This window comes from Euphorbia lathyris, chromosome 2 (assembly GCF_963576675.1).
Source record: "Euphorbia lathyris chromosome 2, ddEupLath1.1, whole genome shotgun sequence".
NCBI lineage: Eukaryota > Viridiplantae > Streptophyta > Magnoliopsida > Malpighiales > Euphorbiaceae > Euphorbia > Euphorbia lathyris.
Window position 1 is genome coordinate 115,330,275 of NC_088911.1, and position 22,915 is coordinate 115,353,189.

The window sequence follows — 22,915 nt, forward strand, 5'->3', positions numbered from 1 at the left end:
AGCTATGAGTATCTTAGGACAACTGTCATCTTCTCGCATCATCTTCTCATTCTTTTTCAAAGCCACCATCACATCATTTAGCTGCAACATGTTCTTCCCCACTAACATCGTTTGCACTAACGACTTGAAAGATCTAGGCAAAGAAGCTAACAAGAGCAACGACTGCTCTTCATCCTCAATCTTCTCTCCAATACTCAATAACTGACACACCAATTGATTAAAATTATTAATGTGGTCAAGAATGTTACCTCCATGTTCCATTCTGAGTGTGTACAGATCCATCTTCAGACACAACTGGCTAGCCAATGACTTCGACAAATAAGTGCTCTCTAACTGCTTCCATAACTCTTTTGGAGATGTCTCCGCCAACACAGTCATCTTAATTTGGGGAGCAAGGGCTAACCTGATGATGCTGACAACCTTCCTCTGAATCGTACTCAATTCAGTATCTTTCATACCGTCAGGCTTCTTCTCTAACGCGATGTCAAGACCCTGCTGCACCAAATAGTCTTGAATCGTACTTTGCCACAACGTGAAATTACTCTTTCCATCAAAGAGCAGAATCTCATACTTGAACGTTGTAGACGACATCTTCTCTACAGCTCGGCTTATGCTCTTCCTCTATTATATACCCTCCCTAGGCCGAACCTCGACTCTGATACCACTATGTTAGGGCTAAACAAACAAACATACACCCACACAAAGAAATAATAGAGAAAAGCAATAAAGGCACATAACAATTTTAGCGTGGAATCCTCTTCAACAAGAGATAAAAACCATGGGACCCGTAGGCCTCTTAAATTTCCACTATCAAAGGATTACAATTTTTGGACGGACAAAACTGTAACAAAAAACCCTCGCTCTCTCACACAAACTCAAAGCCTAAGTTACACCTCCTAGTTAACTAGCCTTGAGAATGTGGAATACATCAATTAAAGGCCTAAAGTCTATTTATAAGGGAATTCCCCATTGACTTCCTTATTTCTAAGCAATGTGGGATTCACACATCCCTTTACAACACTTTTAATCAATGTGAGATTTGGGAGATATCCCAACACTAATAACAGTGCTCAATTATAATGAAAGAAGAGATACTAAAGTTATACTAATAATGCTCAATTATAATAATGAATAAGAGATATGAAAGTTAGGAAATCATAGGCACTTCTTCCCTTTCTTTATACAAGAAGTTTAAACTTAGCCTTATAATCACAAACTAACTTCCTAACTAAACAAGTGGCATATGTTTGAGGTTTCTAAATTTACAATTAAATAATATGTGAATCAAATTTTCAATTAAATAATATTTGTGGTTTAGTTAATTTAGAAAATTAGACATTATATATGGAATAATTTGCAAAATCATTCTTTTTAATTGATTCAAATTGGTTCCTTTTTAGATAAGTCATGATTAACAATTTTTGATAGAATGTTTGAGTTTGTAAATTGTACAAAACATATATCTCTATTTACAAACTTATAAACCGCGGTATCTGTCTTTGCATATTGGGTAAACAACGTGATTTATTTTTGTATCTTTCCCTAAAAACTAATTCTACGTACATTATATGCAATAATCCTAATAATAGGAAAGGTGAGGTCTTTTCATTTTTGATAAGTCTTTATAAAGTAGTGACGAATTCATGATTCATTAACAAAAGTGTTTATGGTGTTACCTAGTAATTTATAAGTGTTCAATTAATAGTTTTTAGTATTTTTGCATAAAACGTAAAATTTCAATAAATGGTTTTTTTTAATAACTTTTTATTTATTAATTTAGATTTTTTCAATAGATGTTTTATTTTTATTGGACGTGACATACGGCATTATATATCAGGAATATAGTACAATTTCTCTTTTATTTTGTAGTTTTAAATACTAAGAAATAAGAAAGTCATTTTATGGATTAAACCAAGACAAATATGTGCCTTATTATGCATTTGATTCTATCAACATAAGCCCTAGAAACATGAAACTATGAATACATTTATTTTCAATTCAAATTAATATATATTTAATTTAATTTTTATTATTATTGCTCTTGGGGGCACCGCTTAGAATATAGAGGGGCCAGTATTTTTCACATGGACCCTAATGACCACGTGAATTTGGTTATTCACCGTTAGATGTAGGCTTACAAAATCTAAGCCATAAGATGCTTTGAATCTCCACCTTAGGATTTTAATCAGCCTACATTTAACGGTGAATGACCAAAATTCACATGGTCATCAGGGTCCATGTGAAAAATATTGATAGAGGGGCCATGAGAAACTAACATATATTAAACCTTGAAGTCACATTAACAAATAAGCAGGAAAAGTAATAAAACTATTTTAATTGCAGTATTATTTATGCCGCAACCTTATTAAAGCTATTAAGAGGCTTAGCCCCTCATTTGATATCCTTGAGTTTAGCCACATTTTTCGAGAGCAGAACCGTGTTGCAGATCACTTGGCGGCGGCAGGCCATGAGGGGGTGTTAGGTGTTTCTACCCTTACCGTTCCCCCTATCGCTCTTTCTCCTCTTCTTTTAGAGGATAGGATTGGGGTTAGCTTTCCTAGACTAATCCTGGTGTAGTTGCTTGTTTTGCTTTGCTTTCCTTTCCTTTTCTACCAAAAAAAAAGAGAAAGAAATATTAATTAGGGAAAAGTACAAAAATAAACCTTGTGGTTACACCTGTTTTCGCTCAACACCCATATGGTTTAAAAGTTTGCAAAATGGTACATTGAGGTTCATTCCGTTAGCAAATACATACCAAATTGACTAACGGTGTTAAAAGTCAAAGGAAAAAGAGTTAATTTGGTTCTTATATTTATTTATTTTATAAATTAACTCCACATATTATCTAATTATCACAAACTAACCCCAAAATGAAAAATAAATATCAAATAAACCATCTTTTCCATCTCTTTTTAATTTCTTATTTTTCTTTCTCTCTCTTCTCCCTCTCCTCCTCTTTGTCATTTGATCCATTTTCGTTTAAAACTCACCACCAAGAAAACTTGATACTGTCTTCCTGTTCAGATCAAATCATAATTTATTTCTTAATGTCGAACAAGATCATGTTTATTGAAAGATAACAAACAAATTGATACAAATACCTTTGAAGGAGTTGCTTGATTTCGTTATCTTCAGAACTACAAGTAAGCATCTCTTCGTACCATCCTTTCCTAAGATCTTCCCAGTAGCTACGCGGCCGAGCTATATCAGCGAACCAATCATAATTTGTATCCCCAAAATCTTGTTCATTTCCTTCCCAGTTATCCATAGATTCAAAAGCTTCTTCACCTGCTCTAAAATTGTGGACTTCCGAGCTTGTTCCTTGCCAAGTTACATCTAATCTTGCACTGCTTTCTTCATGAACATCATCATGAACTTCACTCGTCTGTGACAATGAGTCAGCCTGCTGTTCACTAGTACAAAAATCTCTACAATTACTGGTTTTCATCATCCTTGTGGAACCATGTTTGCTATTTACAGTACAATTATCTATCTCTTTCCCACTTTTTGAAACCACCTGCTGTTGATGCTGATCAGTAGAAGATAACGAAATCAAGCAACTCCTTCGAAGGTATTTGTATCAATTTGTTTGTTATCTTTCAATAAACATGATCTTGTTCGACATTAAGAAATAAATTATGATTTGATTTGAACAGGAAGACAGTATCAAGTTTCCTTGGTGGTGAGTTTCAAACGAAAATGGATCAAATGACAAAGAGGAGAGAGAGAAGAGAGAGAAAGAAAAAGAAAAATAAGAAATTAAAAAAAAGAAATGGGGAAGATAGTGTATTTGATATTTATATTTTATTTTGGGTTAGTTTGTGATAATTAGATAATAAGGGGAGTTAATTTATAAAACAAATAAATATAAGGACCAAATTAACTCTTTTCCCTTTGACTTTTAACACCGTTAGTCAATTTGGTATGTGTTTGCTAACGAAATGAAACTCAAGGTACCATTTTGCAAACTTTTAAACCACATATGTGTTGAGCGAAAACAGGTAACCACAAGGTTTATTTTTGTACTTTTCCCTATTAATTATTTAAAAAATGAAGATATTGAATTTGAGATAATCATGTAGAAAGTTCAGTAAAACTTGTAATGGACTTTTTTTAATGTTGAAGATAGGGAGATAAGGAGATAATTAAGCAAACCAAACTTTTTCTTTTCTTAAAGTTTTTCTTTAGTTACAAATTACAATAAATAAAGTATATATCAAATAATTCTTTTTCTTTTTCTTTTTCTTTTTCTTTCGGTGGAATCTACATTTTCATCATCATCATCGATCATATATTCCAAAATGAAATCAACTAAAATGAGAATAAATGAAAAAATGAACAGATCATAACATGCTCAGATAAATATGACATCGATCAAACCCTAAAACAAAGAACATGATGATGATGATGATGGTGGTGGTGGTCTTGGTCGATAATGCCCTGAACATAGCGAAAGTCGTCGACATGACAAGGAATGGTAAGAGGGCCTTTTTGGTCAAATCCAAATTCATCTTCAGCTTCTTTGAGCAAGTTGATAAAAAGAGGATGAGTAAAATAAATAAGAGGAATCACAAATCTCTGTTGCTCCTCCTCACCCAGTCCAACTAAGATTGCCAAATATCCTTTTGGTACATCTTTCAGATCTTTCTTGCTTTCATTATGAACAAGGAACTGTAGGAGATGATGTGGCTTCTGGATGTGGAAATTCATGTGATTTTTATCTCCAACTACTACACCCATATCTGCACAAGAAAAAAACTCAGATTTGCCTCAAAAAAACTAAAAACTAAAAAAAAATTGCAAGATCAATCAAACAATCTTGTTTGTAAGGGTTAGAGTGAAAGAAGAGAGAAAGGCCAAGGATCAGATGATGAAATTGCAAAGAGGGTAAGAGAGGAATCTGTGAGAGATGAAGGAATATTGCTCATCTTAATTTAATTTTAAATCAAACATGTATATCAAATGAGAGATTAATTCGGTGATCACAGTCGTATATTTATATATAGAGAGGTACAGACAGCTGGGTAGGGTTCGTCGAAAAGGTGTTTGCTTAGTTATTACACAAACAAAGCTGAGGTTCCTTCTACACCTAAGAAATACCCCTAATATCTTCTATTTTTTTTAATAATAATAATAATTAGTATTATTATTTTCTCAAAAAAGAAAATTATTATTATTATTATTGTAACATTGACAATAATTTTCTCAAAATTATTATTGCTATCATTATTTTTATAATTATTATTATTATAATTTTTTTATTAAATTATTATTATTTTTATGGATACTCACATCGTGTTTACGGGTCCGGATATCCGTTCAGTCTGTCCAAACCCGTGTCTCCTAAACGGGACTTAAACAAGAAAAATTGATTTTAACCCAGTCCAACCCATATTTATTACAATTCTGTCTATAGGTTGATCCGACTACTCTATTAATTTTAATAAGTAAATTTCATATTTTTATATAGGGTTAAGGTACAAAAATACCCCTAATGTTTTAGGTCATAAGCAATTTTACCCATAACGTCTAAAATGGTGGAATTTTATCCCTAACGTTGGAAGCCAAGAGCAATTTTACCCTTAACGTTGATAAATTGGATCAATTTTAGATACTATTATAAAACACATATATTTTTATTTATTATTCTGCACCAATTGCATAACAATTCGTTCTAAAAAAGGATTTTATGGTTTTTATAATTTGATAATAGAATTGGAGATTAATATATATTTATAAATTCGGTGAATTTTTAGAATTTTTTTTGTCTTATTCATACAAAAAGACAGTATGTATTTTTTTCGTTTTATTTTTTATTTTTTTCGCATCCCGACATATGTTTGTGATTTGTTATTAATAAAATGACGCACATGTAAAGTGTAAATGAGAAAATTCATGATTGAGAAGACAGTTTGATGAATTGTTTCTTAAATTGACCCAATTTATCATAGTTAGGGGTAAAATTGCACAATTTTAGACGTTAAAGGTAAAATTGCTTCTGATCCAAAATGTTAGAGGTATTTTTGCACCTTCACCCTTTTATATATTAAATGTTTATTTTTTATTATTAAAATTTATTTATTTTTTTAGATGAACTTATAGAAGTTCAACACGGTGCAGCCTGCAGAAATTAACAAGTTAAGTTGAATATTTTTAGATAAAAACTTATTAACCAGCCCGGTCGGTCATGAACAGGTCTCTTAATGAGAAATAAGAAGAAGTTTCTATTCCTAAGTTTACAGCTGGAAAAGAAATGCGGTATGTGTAGTGTAGGTGATTCTATTGCTATGTCCACCAAGTGTGGATATGTTTTTGACTTTTCAGGTTGGGCTTAGGTCAAACAAATTAAAATTTAAATTAAAATGCACTAACATAGTTTAACATTATTTTTATATGTACCTATAAAATGGTATTTTAATGTTAATATTTTGGTATTAAGTCTACGTCCAATAAAAGGTATTCTTATATTGTGGTTTACTTTTTCTAATTTGAAAGTGTAATTGATTTTTGTATTTCAACCTACTCTTCTCTTATTCATTTTATTAAAATATAAACTACCCATTATTTAAACTACAACTTACTGTATTATTCTATATATAAATAAATAAAAGTCTACAATGGTTCAAGTTGAAAAATGATATCACCGTAAAACTTACATTTTTATTTGTCCTCTATATTTATATATTATCCAGAAAATTTAAGGGAAAAGTACAAGAATAAACCTTGTGATTACATTTATTTTCAATCGCAGTCTTATGGTTTAAAAATTTACAAAATGTTACCTTGAGGTTCATTCCGTTAGCAAACACATACCAAATTGACTAACGGTGTTAAAAGTCAAAAGGAAAATAATTAATTTAATCCTTATATTTATTTATTTTGTAAATTAACCTCCATTATTATCTAATTATAAAAAACAAACCCAAAAATTAAAAATAAAAATTCAAATACACCATCTTCTCCATTTTTCTTTCATTTTTTTTTCTTTCTCTCTCCCTGATTGTTAATTCCCTCTAAAATCAATTCAACATCTCTTAATTTTCATTTTCAATACCTCTCCATCCATCTTTTGAATCTGAGGAAAATTCAATCTATCAACTCCAAGATAGTACAGAGCCTCATCTACGATCGATTTACGAACAATTTTATAAACATTAACACACTCTTTTGCATAACCAAAAGAAATCATACAATCTGCAATTGCTTTCAGATCTGTCATTGCCGCCATTAAAGCTCGCTCCATTTCTGAAATGGAGTGCCCAAGTCTCGAGGAATCATCCCCCGATTCATCTTCAAAATCTGAAGCGCTGGACCGCGAGGCTCTAGAAGAAGTGGCGTGACTGGAAACTGATTCACCGGTAAGATAATCTCGATTAGATTTAAGAATCTGATAGAACTCCCTCTCGAGGCGTTTCATAGCCAATTGCATGAGATTTTGAGCTCTGATAAGCAATTGAGAAGCGGGATTTTCAGTGATATAATATTGCATGGCAGCCTGGAGTCCTTTGATGAAATTGAGATACTGATTTGCTTCGTAAAGTCACATGAGAAAAGAGGAGTCTTGTGACCGTAATTTGCAGATAAATCAGTAGAATCAAAGTTCCATTTATAAATGAGTACATGTGCATTATCAATATTTTCATTCATTAAAGTATTAGAGAGAGTATGGCGACGAGGAGATTGCATCGGAGAAGAAGAAGGCGATGCATTGAAGAAAATTGTTCTCATTCCTTTCCTGGCATGTCCAGTGAGTGAGATTCAAATTTCCAGAGCAGGCAAATGAAAGTACAATTTTTAGAGAGAGAATGAAAAAAAGTTGTGTAGTAGAGTGTAGGGCTGGGCATAGTTCGGTCCAAGTCGGGGATTCATGAATCTCCAGTATTAGATTGAAATTCGGAGATTGATAAAATGAAATCTCCAGGATTGGATTGAAAGAATAAATCTCCAGAATTGAATTGTCCCAAAATTTCAGTTCAGTCCAGTTTGGGGATTCGGAGATTCGGTTCCGTTCCAATCCAATATAATTTTTCGGTGATTCGGATAAATATCTAATAGTTTAAGTCCTAAAAAATAAATTAAAAATTTAATTTACAAGATAATAAAAATATAGAATTTTATTATCTTACATAACTTGAAATAAATAATATTTTTTAGGAAGTAAACAACATTCATTAAAAGTTACAGTAGACAACAAGGCTAAAAAAACCCACAAAATCAAAGTATTAAAAGTTACAGTAGACAACAAGGCTAAAAAAACCCACAAAATTAAAGTTACAAAATAACAAATCAATAAAAACCCATAATAGAAGGGCAAACTCAATTACATATTTTTCAGGTGGCTCATTGACATATCTTTTCCATTCTCCCTACATATCTTTATCAATATTAAAAAAATAATCATCAATCTCACCATCAATGTCATCATGCACTTCATCTAAATTAGAAGAATGTGCTCCAAGATTCACATTTTCTTGCACATTTTGCACTATATACTCATCTAACAATGCAACAATAATCTTTGTGACTTGTGCCACCAACTCATTAGCATCGTTCTCACTATAAAATTCAGTGTACTTAGCCATCAAGTACTTAATTTTATACCTTGGGTCAAAAACCACCAATACAAAAAAGCATCACATTCATTGTGTCAATAGAACCCCAATACTTATCAAATTTTTCCTTCATTTGAGTTCCCATGTATTTTAAGGAAGGATTTTTACTGTTTTAATGTAATAAGGATTTTTACTGTTTTAATGTAATATCCTTGAGAATTTTCATTACCTCGGGAAAATAAAGGTTAGAGGTAGGATACGATGAACCTGAGAATTTACAAGTTATATCATAAGATCTTTTCAAAAACCTACAAAGATTCTTAATACTCAACCAATCACTCTCAATAAGAAAATCATTCACAAAATTCTCTGCATATTTCTTATCAAGATCTTCTAATTTGGCAAATGCCTTTTGATATCCTAATGCAACATCTAACATCAAATAGGTGATATTCCACCTAGTGGGGCAATCATAGCATAATGCTTTTGTATACGTAATACCCGACGACACACAACAACGTTTAAACATAGCCAATCTTTGTGGACTGTTTCGGATATATCTTGCCACAACTCTAATTCTTTTAATTGAACCATCCACTAGTTTAAAACTTCTAATATTTGTTACTTAATTAAATGATTAACAAGAAGTAGAATGAGTCCAGATGGTTAAGACGATTGACAATGTTTCATTTGATTAGGTGTTTGATTCCCCATGTCTATATTTAGGTAAATATTTTTCATATCATTTTATAAACGGGGATTAATCGGGATAATTTTTATATAATAATGTTATACCTTATTAACCTTATTAATAAATTATACATTTATATTATTGTAATTAGTTTACTAAACCTTACAAAATATATAACTATATATTATATAACATTTCTCTCTCTATATATATAATATATATAGTATATATTTTATAATAATATCAAATAATATCATTTAAAATTAAATTAAAAAAATATATAGAGTGGAACTAAAGTTAATGTATGAAATATAAATTTATTATTGCTAAACTTTCGGTTATTTCAGTCCAGTTCAGTCCAATCCAATCCAATTCGGTTATCGGTCCGGTGCTGGATAAATTTCGGTCTAGTTCGGTCCAGTTCTTTGACGAAAAGTCAACGGTCCAATCCAGTTCGGTTCTCCAAAAAAAGTCAACAGTCCGGTCCAATTCCGGAGTTTTTTCCTCGGATATTCGGTCCGGTCCAGTATCTCCAAGATCCGCGCCCAGCCCTAGTAGAGTGTGTTAATAATAGAGGAGGAAGAGATAGAAAGATAAAAGATACGAATTCAATTGATTTTAGAGAGAGAAATTAACCAAGAGGAGAGAGAAAAGAAAGAAAGAAGAAAAAAAAAGAAATGGAGAAGATGGTGTATTTGGATTTTTATTTTTAATTTTGGGGTTTGTTTGTGATAATTAGATAATAAAGGATGTTAATTTACACAATAAATAAATATAAGGACCAAATTAACTATTTTCCTTTTGATTTTTAACACCGTTAGTCAATTTGGTGTGTGTTTGCTAACGGGATGAACATCAAGGTACCAATTTGTAAATTTTTAAACCACAAGGCTGCAATTGAAAATAGGTGTAATCACAAGGTTTATTTTTATACTTTTCCCAAAATTTAATTACCTTTTGTACTTTGTAAATTTCTTCTTTATTATTCGAGTTTGTTTAAAATTAACGTGACCAACAAGGGAATTAATTTTTTAATAAATTGAAATGTATATCAATTTAAAAAAAATCAGAAAATCAATTATAATTACGTATTTAAATTTGTCACTTTATACTAAGACCAATTGTACACATAAACTTGTCCGTTTTTCTGTTACAACATTCATCATACTAGCTAATGGGGTAGCGTGTACTATCTTGATTGCCAACTTGCAATATTAAAGGTAAAATTGTTTTCGATTGATAATATTGTCGGTAAAATTACACTATTTTAGACGTTAGATATAAAATTGCTTTTAACTGTAAACATTAAGTGTATTTTTTACCTATTATCCCTTGAATTTATATTTGCACGTAAACTTGTTAATTTTTAAATTCAGATACCCTTATTTGCTGATATAGCACGTAATATGTGTTTAGGTGAAAGTTTGACTTAGTGGTACCATATTAGCTTTAAAATTTTCCAAATCAATAAATAATAATATTGGAGGTTCAAAATTGATAAGTTTTTTTTTTTTTTTTGAAAAGGAATGGTATTAATCGGGCAATCCATGTTCAACAAATGAATCAAAAAATGTGGAATAAAATCAAAAACCATGGGACAAGGATAATTACGAGAAGACCTGGCAATAGCATGGGCCGTCTCGTTTGCTTGTCGCCTTGCAAAGATGACAGTAAAGGCATCATTTTGTTGTATATGTGTCGGCATTGGGAGATAATTGCACCAAGTTCACTAATATAGTCCGTAGAAGAGTTAATTGCTTCCACAACTGTTTGTGCATCAGTTTCGAAGATTACTCTGTGGTGGCCAAGCGACAGTACCCATCGCATAGCCTGCAGTACTGCTATTGCTTCGCATTCGTCGACTCTGGGATGGCTGAGCAGGCACGAGGAGCGTGCAGCTATAAACTTGCCCGTAGGGTCTCGTAGTACTGCCCCCACACCAGCTTGCATAATGTCGTTGAACCGAGCGGCGTCGATGTTGCACTTCACAAAGGGGGGTGGCGGAAGGGTCCAGCCAGACGAACCATGGGCTGGACGTATGACTTGAACCGCTGCACCTGCGATATGTGAATTCACAGCGGTAGTAGAACTTCTTCGCTGATCTTTGTTGGCATGTGCAGTAGCTGAAGGAGTGGCTGTCGTCCCTTGTGCTTGAGTTCGGCTATGTCTGCGTAAGGAGTAATTCTGGGCTACGTTCCTGGTTTGTTCCCCTGGTTGTTGGCAGCGATTTCCCCTGATGGCGTAGACTCAGGGAGTCTGTCCGAGTGCTGCTTTCGTAGGGTCCAATCGTTGATGGTCTCTCGTGCATTTTGTAGGGTCCATCTCGGAGATACATCACCGTTCTTCCACAGTTTTATGTTTCTTTGTCGCCATAAACTCCACAAGACTGTGAGAAATAATCTTGATTCGTCCCTGGTGGTACCTGTCAAAAAAATAAACATAAAAGCTGCAAAATTAGCAGCGTTAGTGGTTGCCTCAGTAACCTTCCTCCATAAACCCGCCTTATGCCACGTCTCCTGGGAAAAACTACAACCAATAAATAGGTGCCAGCAGTCCTCCAAATCCAAATTACACAGGACATATCTGTCATCTAACTCTGTCATCTAACGGGATACCACGTTGAGTGAGATTGAGCTTTACCGGCAAACAATTTCGTGCAAGTCGCCAAGCGAAGAATCTGATTTTGTGTGGGATATCCGATTTCCAGATTTTGCTCCACTTTCCATCGGCATGTAAGTGTGAATTACTGGTAATGGTTCCGGTGGCCAGTTCGTAACCACTCTTTACAGTGTAGTGTCTTGTTTTACTTCCATTCCATATTATCTGATCAGCGCAGTTTCCAGTTCTAGGTGGTAACTGTAGAGTCTCATTTATATCCCTGGGTAAAAAAATTTCTTCTAAAAGCTCAACATCCCAGTCAGGGGTGTCAGAGATATACAGATCCGCTATAGTTAGATTAGACAGAGAATCAATCTTTGGTGTAATTACCTTGCAATTATTGACATCCCACAGCCAGGGATCATCCCAGACATTTATGGATTTCCCATCTCCGATCTTCCACCTTAGCCCTGCATTCAGCACCAATTGAGCATTCCAAAGACTCCTCCAAATGAAACTCGGAGAGTTACCTAGCCGAGCATGTATGAAATCCCCCAATGGATAGTATTTTGCTTTGAAAACCCTGCTAACAAGAGAATTTGAGTTAGACATTAAATGCCAACCTTGCTTACCCAACATTGCCAAATTAAAGGCGGTGAAATCACGAAATCCATGCACCAATTGCATAATAATTCGTTTAAAAAAAAAGGATTTCATGTTTTTTATAATTTAATAATAGAATTTGAGATTAATATTTATAAATTCGATGAATTTTTTTATTTTTTTTTGTCTAATCCGTACAAAAAAAAGTATATTTTTTTTTTATTTTTTTTTCACATCCCAACGAATGTTTGTGATTTGTTACTGATAAAATGATATACATATGAAGTGTAGATAACAAGATTCATGACAGAGAACACAGTTTGATGAATTATTTCTCAAATTGATCCAATTTATTAACGTTAGGGGTAAAATTGCTCCTGGCCCAAAATGTTAAGGGTATTTTTGCACCTTAACCCTATTTTTTTTATTAAAGCTTTCAATTCCTTCTCCGCCTCTTCAAAATTTTGAAAGTAAAATTTTGAAAAAGTTTCTCTATATTTTTTAAACTTTTAATTTAACTTCAACCTTTAACTATTTATTTTTAAATTCATTAATTAAACATTTCCTTGCCAAATTAGTTAGTAGTAAATATCTAATTCGGTTAAAAATGTTTTATTCTTTTAAATATAAGTTGAAAATTATATTTTTTACGTTTAAATTACGGTTTTTACAGTTTCTATATAATTACAATTTGAAATATGGTTTTTGCACTTCGAACATTTAACTGTCATTTCGAACATTTAACTGTCACTTCGAACAGTTTAAATTACAGTTTGAAATGGTTTAACTGTTATTTAACTGTCACTTTGAACCGTAAGTTTTCGGTGACGTTTGACGTGACAGTTTAAATTACGGTTTTTACAGTTTCTTTATAATTACAGTTTGAAATATGGTTTTTGAACTTTGAACATTTAACTGTCACTTCGAACAGTTTAAATTACAGTTTGAAATGGTTTAACTGTTATTTAACTGTCACTTCGAACCATATGAAATTATGAAGAAACTATAAAAACCGTAATTTAAACTGTCAAAAATATAATTTCAAAGTCATACTTAAAAGAATAAAACATTTTTAACCGAATTAGATGTTTATTACTAACTAATTTGGTAAGAAAATGTTTAATTAATAAGTTTAAAAATAGGGAAAATTACAAAACTGGGTCAAATGGGAGGCCCATTTACATATTTAACCCATTTACTAATTCTACTACATATCTAGACTGATTTTGTGTGAATTTCCAAAAATACCCCTAACCTTCCCACTTCCACCTCTCGCGAATCGCCGCTCCCCCCATCTCATTGGTTATGCGAAAAGTTGCTCCTGCATTAATGATTTCAAGACTTTTGATCTTCCTTTCTTCCTTTAAATTGCACGAAATCTGCACCATTTAGTCAAAATCACCATGAATTTCTCTTTTTCATCTCTTCATCTCTTGATTCTGTAACTTCCCAACCCTAGAAAACGAGTAAATGGTTTTTCATCTTCCTGTTCGTTGCTTGGTTTTTTTCTTCTTGTTACCATCAAAGAAATGGTTTTTCTACGTTATTTCCTTCGTTCTTCCCATGTTATCATATTGTTATTGTCGCTTTTGGGGGTGAAAGGGGCGAAAAATGTAAGTATCTGTTTTTTTTTCTGCGTTTTTTCATGAATTCACTTCGCAATCGATGGTTTCGCTAAACTTTGCGAAGAGAACGAGCCTAGAAAGTGATGATCTACTTCGTGAATTGATGATTTCGCGAAGATCTGCGAAGAGAAAGAGTCTGAAACGTATAGATCTACCTCGCGAATCGATTAGTTTGCGAAGTCTGCGAATAGATCCTCACGTTTCAGACCTCGCCGACTTCGCGAAAGCATCGATATGCGACGTAGATAGTCACATTTCAGACCTCGCAGACTTCGCGAAAAAATCGATATGCGAAGTAAAATCACCTCTTCCCCTGCACATTTACATTCGCATGCTTCGCTAATTTTCATTTCACGAAGCAAAAAACGTATTTTTCCCTGCTAACACGATTAATTTTTTCTGTAGATGGTTGAATACGTAACATCCCTTTCTGGAAGGCGGCGTACTAGGCTGCAGGGGAGATGATTTTCCTTCCTGTATAAGGATGAACTTCCCCAAGATTGACACATTCACTCGTGAAATGATTCGTTAGGAGAGGTTGTGTCAATCTCGGGGTGCACCATGGGACACGTCCATCCCATGGTGCCAATCTTCAAAGTGGACCTAACTTAATCCGGTGCCAATCTTGAATCGGATGAGTAATATTGGTGTGCACTGTGCGTCACGTCCATCCCAAAAGGTCTGGAAGTCCAGACCTTTTGGGATGGATGTGTGCCATGGTGCACACCAAGATTACTCATCCGATTCAAAATCGGTACCAGATTAGTTAGGTTCACTTTGAAATGATTAGTTAGTAGAGTTCATTGTGGCAATCTTGTTGTAAATTTTGATAATGTTATGATTTTAATGTTCGAATCCGTTGTTGTTTGCCATTTTTTGTTATATACCACTTCGCGTATTAGCTTCAAATCATATCCAGCATTCGCATATGCGAACTAAATTCATCAAGCAAAACAAACTTCAGCTTCGCAGGCTTCGCATATGCGAACTAAATTCATTAAGTAAATCAAAACATTAACTTCAGGCTTCGCATATGGGTGAATATGCGAAGTTAGACGGGATGGGGCGAGCTCTGCGTAAATATTGAGGGTATTTTTGGAAAGTCACACAAAATCAGTCTAGATATGTAGTAGAATTAGTAAATGGGTTAAATATGTAAATGGTGCTGCGGATAAGAGTTTGGTAAAAATATATGTGAGTTGAAGTTTGGTAGAAATATGAGGGGTGGATAAAAAACCGGAAATAATATGATCATGGACAATATGACAGTCAATATCCAAATGTTTAGTGCGTTCATGAAAAACGAGATTGGAAGCAATATGAATGGCAACTTGACTGTCACAATGTAAGGGGATGGGTAACGGAAGTGGGATGCGAAGAGCTTGAAATAAATAGGAGATCCATTTGAGTTTACAACTGGTGGTTGCCATACTTCGGTATTCAGCTTCGGCGGAAGATTTACTGACAGTAGGTTATTTTTTGCTTTCCAAGAGATAGGGATGTAAACGGGACGGGGCGGGACGTGGATTGGAGTTCCCATCCTCGTTCCCCGACTAAACGGGGAATCCCCATACCCGCCCCGCGAAACAAATAGGGACAAAATTCATCCCAATCCTCGCCCCGCGGGGTATCCCCATTTACCCATTTAAAGTTTTAGAGAATATATGAAAAAAGAAATAAATGAAAAGAATAGAGAAAAAAAGAAAGAAAATAAGAGAATATGATGAACAAATAGATATAGAGTGAAATAGAGATAAAACATTTGGATCGGATTAATCATAGGTTCAAGTTTTTCTATGCGTATTTTTTATTTTCTATGATTAATAATATGTTATCGGAGATTAAACGGGTAATCCGTCGGGAATCCCCGCGAGGCACAATACGTGGCAGGTTCAGGGATCCCCGCGGGGCGGGAATGTTAGTCAAACGATTACGTCTGTCTTAAAAATGTAGGATGTGATTACCAGAAAACAAAACGAACGCAGGAAAATATACAAACAGTAAAACTGGAAATTAAAAGGAAAGAGATAGACAAATCTGAGGCCTGTATTAGCAGTTTCCTTAAGACAGATGTCGTCGCTATTGACGATCGTCTCCCAGGATACAACAGATTACGCAAGCGAACTCAAACCGTGTGTAGCCTAGTTATCACCGGAGTAGGAAAACAAGAACAATGTGAACAGACAAAGAGTATTTTGAAAAACTTCAACAACAGCTTTTAGTAACTTGTGAATTTTGACAATCCATTCTATATAAATAGAACTCGAAAGGATATGTCATTTCACGAACAAACACGATTGTACACGGACAGACACGACTGTTCACATACGAACATGACTGTACACAACGAACACAACTGTTCATGAAAGGAGGTATTTGTTGGTATATAAATTAATATATAATTTTATTCAAAATTTTCCAACAATCCCCCACATGAATAAAACTACCTTGAGTACCCGTGCAATGCACATGATATTCAATAATTTTCTTCGACTACAATATTTATGTATTAATGTATAGATATATTTGAAATAAATAATAATAAAACAATTTAAATTTAATATTTTAAATATATATATTAACATATTAATTAAGAGAAGTCTATTTTACTTTTCAAAAGAGATGTATTTTTAAAAATTTATACTCTAACTTATCATATAGGGATAATTATATATATTTGTCTTTATTATGGTAAATAAGAATTTAAAAGTTAGTTTTGCGTTTAAAAAGGACGTCTATTAAACTTTTCCTTAAGGTATGGTTGGAAAGAGATATACCAATATATTAAAATTAATATTTTTCATGCTAGCAATTATCATAGTGAAAAAAAAAAAAAAGTCTTATTGTCTTTCTCCAAATTCAAATTGCAATTTGTTATTAATGGTGTGATAATGAATCGGGTATAAAAATTGCATCCATTACTAAAACAATTAAATATGTCATTTCCAGATGTTTCATCAATTAAATTACTATAATTTGATTCTCATTTCAACTTCATTACATATTCCGAATACATGAAAAAACACAAGCCGGGAAATCTTCTATAAAAAATTTCATCTGAGAAAGAGATCGTGCCCAAGCAGCTAAATTATATGCAACCATGTTCGCTTGGCGTCTCTCAAATACGAATTCGATTGACACAAAAGCACGTGCCACATCGAAGATATCGCCTAAAATTACACCCAACCAATTTGTCAAAACTTGATCTCCTTTAAGCAATTGGATTGCTGAAACCGAGTCAGGTGCACCTAAAATCATTTGATAACCACAACCACAAACTACCCGCAATGAGAAGAGAATTGCAAGAAGCTCTGCAGTCCCTAACCACCATCCCAAACGTACCTTTTGATGTTATTATTGAAAAAGAAGCGTCACAATTAATTTTGTAAATATTTGAAGTAGAAGGTAACCATATTGTATAATCCGGACCTGAATCCACCCGAACAGCACCATTCCACCCTTCATTAAACTCAGACCGCATAGTAGAGCCATAAATAATTAAATTTGAAACCACCCCATTACCCTGCAAAATTGAACCAGCCCCAACATTAAGCAAATTCGAATTTGCTTCATTAAAACCCACTTGTATAGCATTGCTATCTCCACCTGCAAAACTAATGAATTTAAATCCATCAGCTCCACCAAAACCAGCTATATCATTCAAAATTTTCTGCAATCATCCGCCTCCCTGACCCTTTAACATACTGATAACTTGCCGGATCCGATTTGATATTCTCTGCCAGAGTTACCTGCAAAACAGAACCGGAGACAGGATCTCCGGGAAAACTCTCCGACGATCAAGTCAGTTTTTGTAAGAAGGTTGGTAATTTGACAATAGTATTGCGGGAAAAATTGTGAGCGTACCTCCCCCCTTATTCTTAAGGCCTTTTATAGGTGTTTTTTGGGTAACCGCCGAGGGCGGTTACTCCTTAGTGGGCCACGTTCTGAGGGCGGTTACCCCTTTTTAGGCCATGTCCCTTTCGTGGCTTTCATGGCAACGAACGTGGTTCTGAGTGGGAGTCTTGACGCTCCGTTTAGGAATTCGGGACGGTTTACTCGCTGTGCCCGCTTCCTTCATTCGGGTCCCGTCCAATCTTAGCCCATGGGGCTTTAATATGGGCTGGGCTTGCGAAATGAATATAACCCGTTTTGGGCTTCGCGGGTTATCACATGCCTCCCCCTTGGTCTAGCAAGAGCCCTTTTAGGGTCTTTTTATAGGGGACGCTTCGTCTTTGTCCGATTATTTCAAAGTTTTGAATTTGTGCATTTCCCCTCTTTCGTTTTCTCCGGCGTCGACCTTTTAATTCCATTACTTCTTTTCCGGCGTTGACCTCTTAATCCCGTCACTTCACTGTGTTGTCTTTTTCATGTAAGTTTTTCTTTTCACATTTGTTCCTTGTTCGGATTTTTGCTTCTGTTTTCCTTTTATCGATCATGTCAGACCTCGACTTCGCGCCGTTTGACGACGATTATGTCCGCGAGGTCTCTAACGAGGTCGAAGAGATGGTTGAGGAAGCTTCAACCAGCTCTCCTGGGTGTAATTCTCATCCCGCCGACTTCCTTCATCTGGCGAATACAACCGACGAGGGTTTAGGTTTTGACCCCAAAAAGTTGATTCCGCCACCTGTCCCAACCCCTCGTTTGTTACCAAAGAAGGATAGGTCGGGAAGTCTGGTTTGTCAAGAGACAATCGATGATTTGCGGGAGCATTATCCCTGGCTCCAAGGTCTCGATACTATCATTCCTGGGGAGGATAGGGGACCGGGCGATTACCCAAAGGGGTACTTCACTATTTTCGTGGCCTAGATTATCTGCGGCTTCACTTATCCGCTGGCGGATGAGATTGCTTCCGTCCTAGGCGGTTACCGAATCGCGCCCGGGCAATTGCATCCTAACGGCTGGGCCGATTTGACTCTGGACAAATTCTTGGCGGATTGTTTGGAGGTTCCCTTTTCGCCCAAAATCTTCTCCAAGCTCCACCATTTCAAAAGCTCGGCGGGGTATTTCACTTTCATCCGCCAGAGCGGATACTATGGTTTTGACGAGAAGCTGAACAAGATCCGCGAGTGGGATCGATCTTACTTTTTTTATCAAGTTTAATGAGGAAAACCTGAACTTCCTTCGTTGCTGGAGCCGACCCAACGTAAAGAGTTTGAACTTTGGGTATCCCAGCAAGGAAGAATCCGTCGTTATCAAGTTCCTGAAGAGCACTCCTCCTTTTGTATGGACATACGATCAGGCCTTTCATATGCTAAGGAGCCGAGTAGCGATTGCGTACCGCGAGGGGGATCGCGTTGTCTATATTCCTTATCGCGTTTTTGTGCAAGGTACTTTTTATTTCCAAGTTGATGGTTTCTTTTAACCCTTTGCAGGGGTGATCCTTTATCTCAAATCGCTGCAGATCGGGAGGCTAAATCCCTGGCGAGAAGAAAGAAGCGGATGACGGAAACCGCTTCCGTTGTAGGGGCGGATCCTTCTGGAGGGACGATTCCTTCTATTGGGGCGGCTTCCCCGGTTAGGGCTTCCGCTTCACAAGGTCCCGCTTCTGCCTCCGAGGATCTTCCTTTAACCAGGAAGCGGAAGATAAGTGCGGATACAGAGTCTTCTCGTTCTAAAAAGAAGAACACTTCTGTGTCCCTTACTGTTGGCGGCGCACCTGTATCCGCCTCGTCTAAAGGAAAGAGCAGTACCCCCATTCACGAGGTATCTTGATCTACTCCCTCTCGTATTGCTACTTTTTCCTCATGAGCTATCTGCCGTTCTCTTGATATTTTTCTTTATGCTTTTGCAGCCAATCCCCGATATTAGCGGATGGTGGACTAGGACTTTCGGCCTGGCCGTGAACTTCTCTTGCAAGGATATTGTATCTTCCATATGCAATGTCCTCGGGCGACTTCCCTCTGCCTCCCGTGTGCGCGAGCAAGTACCGCTCCCTACTGCTGTGGAAGGGATCGAGAAGCGTTCTGTAGAGGTATATTATTGCTTTGTCCTTTCGTTTTCAAATATCTTGTGTTCATTGTAACCGCATATTTCTATTCGCCCATTTTTATTTGTGAGACGTGTTATATGCAGATTATCAATTTCGCTGAGGGCATTCTCCGAAGGGATGCAGAGCGAGCCAAGGAGTTGGAAAGTCTTGGTACGAAATTGGCGACTCAGAAGTCGCTTTATGATGATGTCCAAGGGAAGGTGAAGGTCCTAGAGGGCACCTGTCAGAAGGCCGTGGGCGAGAAGGAGGAGGCCCTTAAATCCCTTCAGGCCAAGTCCGATGAACTGCAAAAAGCCCTCGACGACCTAGCTGCTTTCAAGGAGGCCCAAAAGAAGAGGGTTGAGGAGATTTTGGCTGAAGATGGCGCCCGCATCTACTGGTATGGGGAGCGGATTCATGCGGCTTATGAGCACGGGCATCAGGGTCTAGTACTTAACCGCCCCAAAGTTCCCATCCCTGAAAAGGATTTAACTGGGGAGTGGGATAAGCTGGAAGCCGAGGATGCTGATATGGATGAGGTACTCTTCTTAGATTGGAAGAGTCTTCAGGATCCTCCGATTAGCTGCGAGATCCCTATTCAGCCCGCGGAAGGAGAGGCACCCCAAGCCGTTTCTCAACCTGTGCAAGAGGTACCTCTCACCGAAGAGGTTACTGAAGCGGTTACCGATTCAAGGGTTGAGGATTCGCTTGAAGTAGATCCTCCTACCGGAGGAGATGAGGGAGTCGCCGCAGTCTAGGAGGGCATTAGGGGCGAAGGAGAGGAAGCTGTAGCATAGCTTAACTTATATTTGGACTTTTGTATGTAAAAACCATGTAACAAACCGCTCTGATATATATATTTTCTTTCGGTTGTTGCTTTTCATATGTGTGTGATTGTCACTTTTTTGCCCTTTATATGTGCCCTTTGTCCTTTTGCCGACTCCATATTTGTGTTTCTTCATAGCTAGGGTGGCCAGACCCTTTTTGCAATTTTGAGTACTCGTTTATTCGCTTAATTTTATGCCTTAACTTATAATTCTTCTTTCGAAAATAATCATAAGTTTTGATCATAAGGTTTTGCGAGTGATGCGTAATCATGCATCCGCCTTTCTTTAACAGGCAACACATTTATGTGTTTTTGATTTTAACCCTAAGGTTTTTTGCGAGTGATACGTAATCAAGCATCCGCCTTTCTTTAACAGGCAACACATTTATGTGTTTTTGATTTTAACCCTAAGGTTTTTTGCGAGTGATGCGTAATCATGCATCCGCCTTTCTTTAAGAGGCAACACATTTATGTGTTTTTGATTTTAACCCTAAGGTTTTTTGCGAGTGATGCGTAATCATGCATCCGCCTTTCTTTAAGAGGCAACACATTTATGTGTTTTTGTAAAGAATCCGCATTTTGTTGTAACATACTGAGTGAATGTAATAACTTTTATTGATGACGAGAAAAAGTTTATTACATATGTACACCAATTGTGCGGGGTCGAAGCCTCATTAAAACCTTTTATCAGAAAACCCAGTGGGAAAAACTCATAAAAGGAAAAAGAGTACTCGTCATTTCCTCGAACTACTCGGCCTTTCTATATAGGCGTAGATTCTCGAGATTCCAGGTGCGCGGGAGCTTCTTTCCACTCATTTCTTCTATTTCGAAAGTGGCCGGTCCCATCTTCTTGGATACTTTGTATGGCCCGATCCAGTTGACGCCTAGCTTGCCTTTGCCATCTCTAGACTGTATTTTATCTGCTTTTTTCAAGACCAAGTCGTTTTCGTTGATCATTACTTTTCGCACTCTTCTGTCATGGTATTTCTTGATTCTATTGCGGTACATTGCCATTCGCATGTAAGCTTTTTCTCTTCGTTCCTCCACAGAATCCAAAGCATCTTTGATGTTGATAGGATTTTGTGTGTCGCAATAATAAATTGTCCGATCTATGGGCGACTTGATTTCAACAGGTAGGACTACTTCGGCTCCATAAACTAGCGAGAAAGGTGTTTCGCATGTTGCTGCTTTTACAGAGGTTCTGTATGCCCACAACATATGGGGTATCTCATCCGCCCAACCTGTTTTTTTGTCACCTAGCCGCTTCTTGATGCCTTGAACCATGGCCCTGTTGGTAACCTCCGTCATACCATTTGATTGGGGATGGTTTACAGAAGAAAAATGATTCTTGATTCCTATGCTTTCGCAGTATGTTTTGAACTTGGCACAGTTGAACTGGGTGCCATTGTCGGTTATAAGCTTCTGCGGGATCCCAAATCGCATGATAATGTTCTCTCGTAAGAACTCGATCATTCGCTCAGGTGTTTGTGCGGTTACTGCCTCCGCTTCTACCCATTTGCTGAAGTGGTCCACTGCGACTATCAAATACTTCCTTTTCTTTGTTGTTTCTGGGAATGGACCCACTATATCAATTTCCCATGTTGCGAATGGCCACGCCGTCATTATAGTGATTTGTTCAGCTCCGGGAACATGCTTTTCATTCGCATGGATTTGACAGTTGTGACATTCCGCAACCATCTTCTGGGAATCTTCCACCACCTTGGGCCAGTAGTATCCCATCAGTTTGACCTTTCTTGCCAATGCCGCCGAAGCTTCGTGCGCGCCACAAATTCCTTCGTGTAGTTCTCGCAGCACATAGTCTCCTTCATTGCGACTAACGCATTTCAACCATGGACATGTGTACGATTTCCGATACAAAGTTCCATCCCGCATTGAGTATCGTGCCGACTGCCCAATTATTTTTCTGGCTAAGCTCTTATCAACCGGCAAATCTCCCTGCTCCAGATATTGACGGATTGGCATCCGCCAATCTTTATCGTCTTCCAGTTCCTCGATGATCATAATCTGATCAACCTCGAATGCTGGTGCCGA

General features: G+C 36.3%; 1 long non-coding RNA gene across 1 annotated transcript; it reads left to right on the forward strand.

Moving 5' to 3' along the window:
* Nucleotides 1-3,483: 3,483 nt before the first annotated feature.
* LOC136219578 (uncharacterized) lies at nucleotides 3,484-4,409 on the forward strand. The gene is made up of 2 exons (XR_010684197.1): nucleotides 3,484-3,571; nucleotides 3,657-4,409. It is a non-coding gene; the product is annotated as an uncharacterized lncRNA (long non-coding RNA).
* The last annotated feature ends 18,506 nt before the right edge of the window (nucleotides 4,410-22,915 follow it).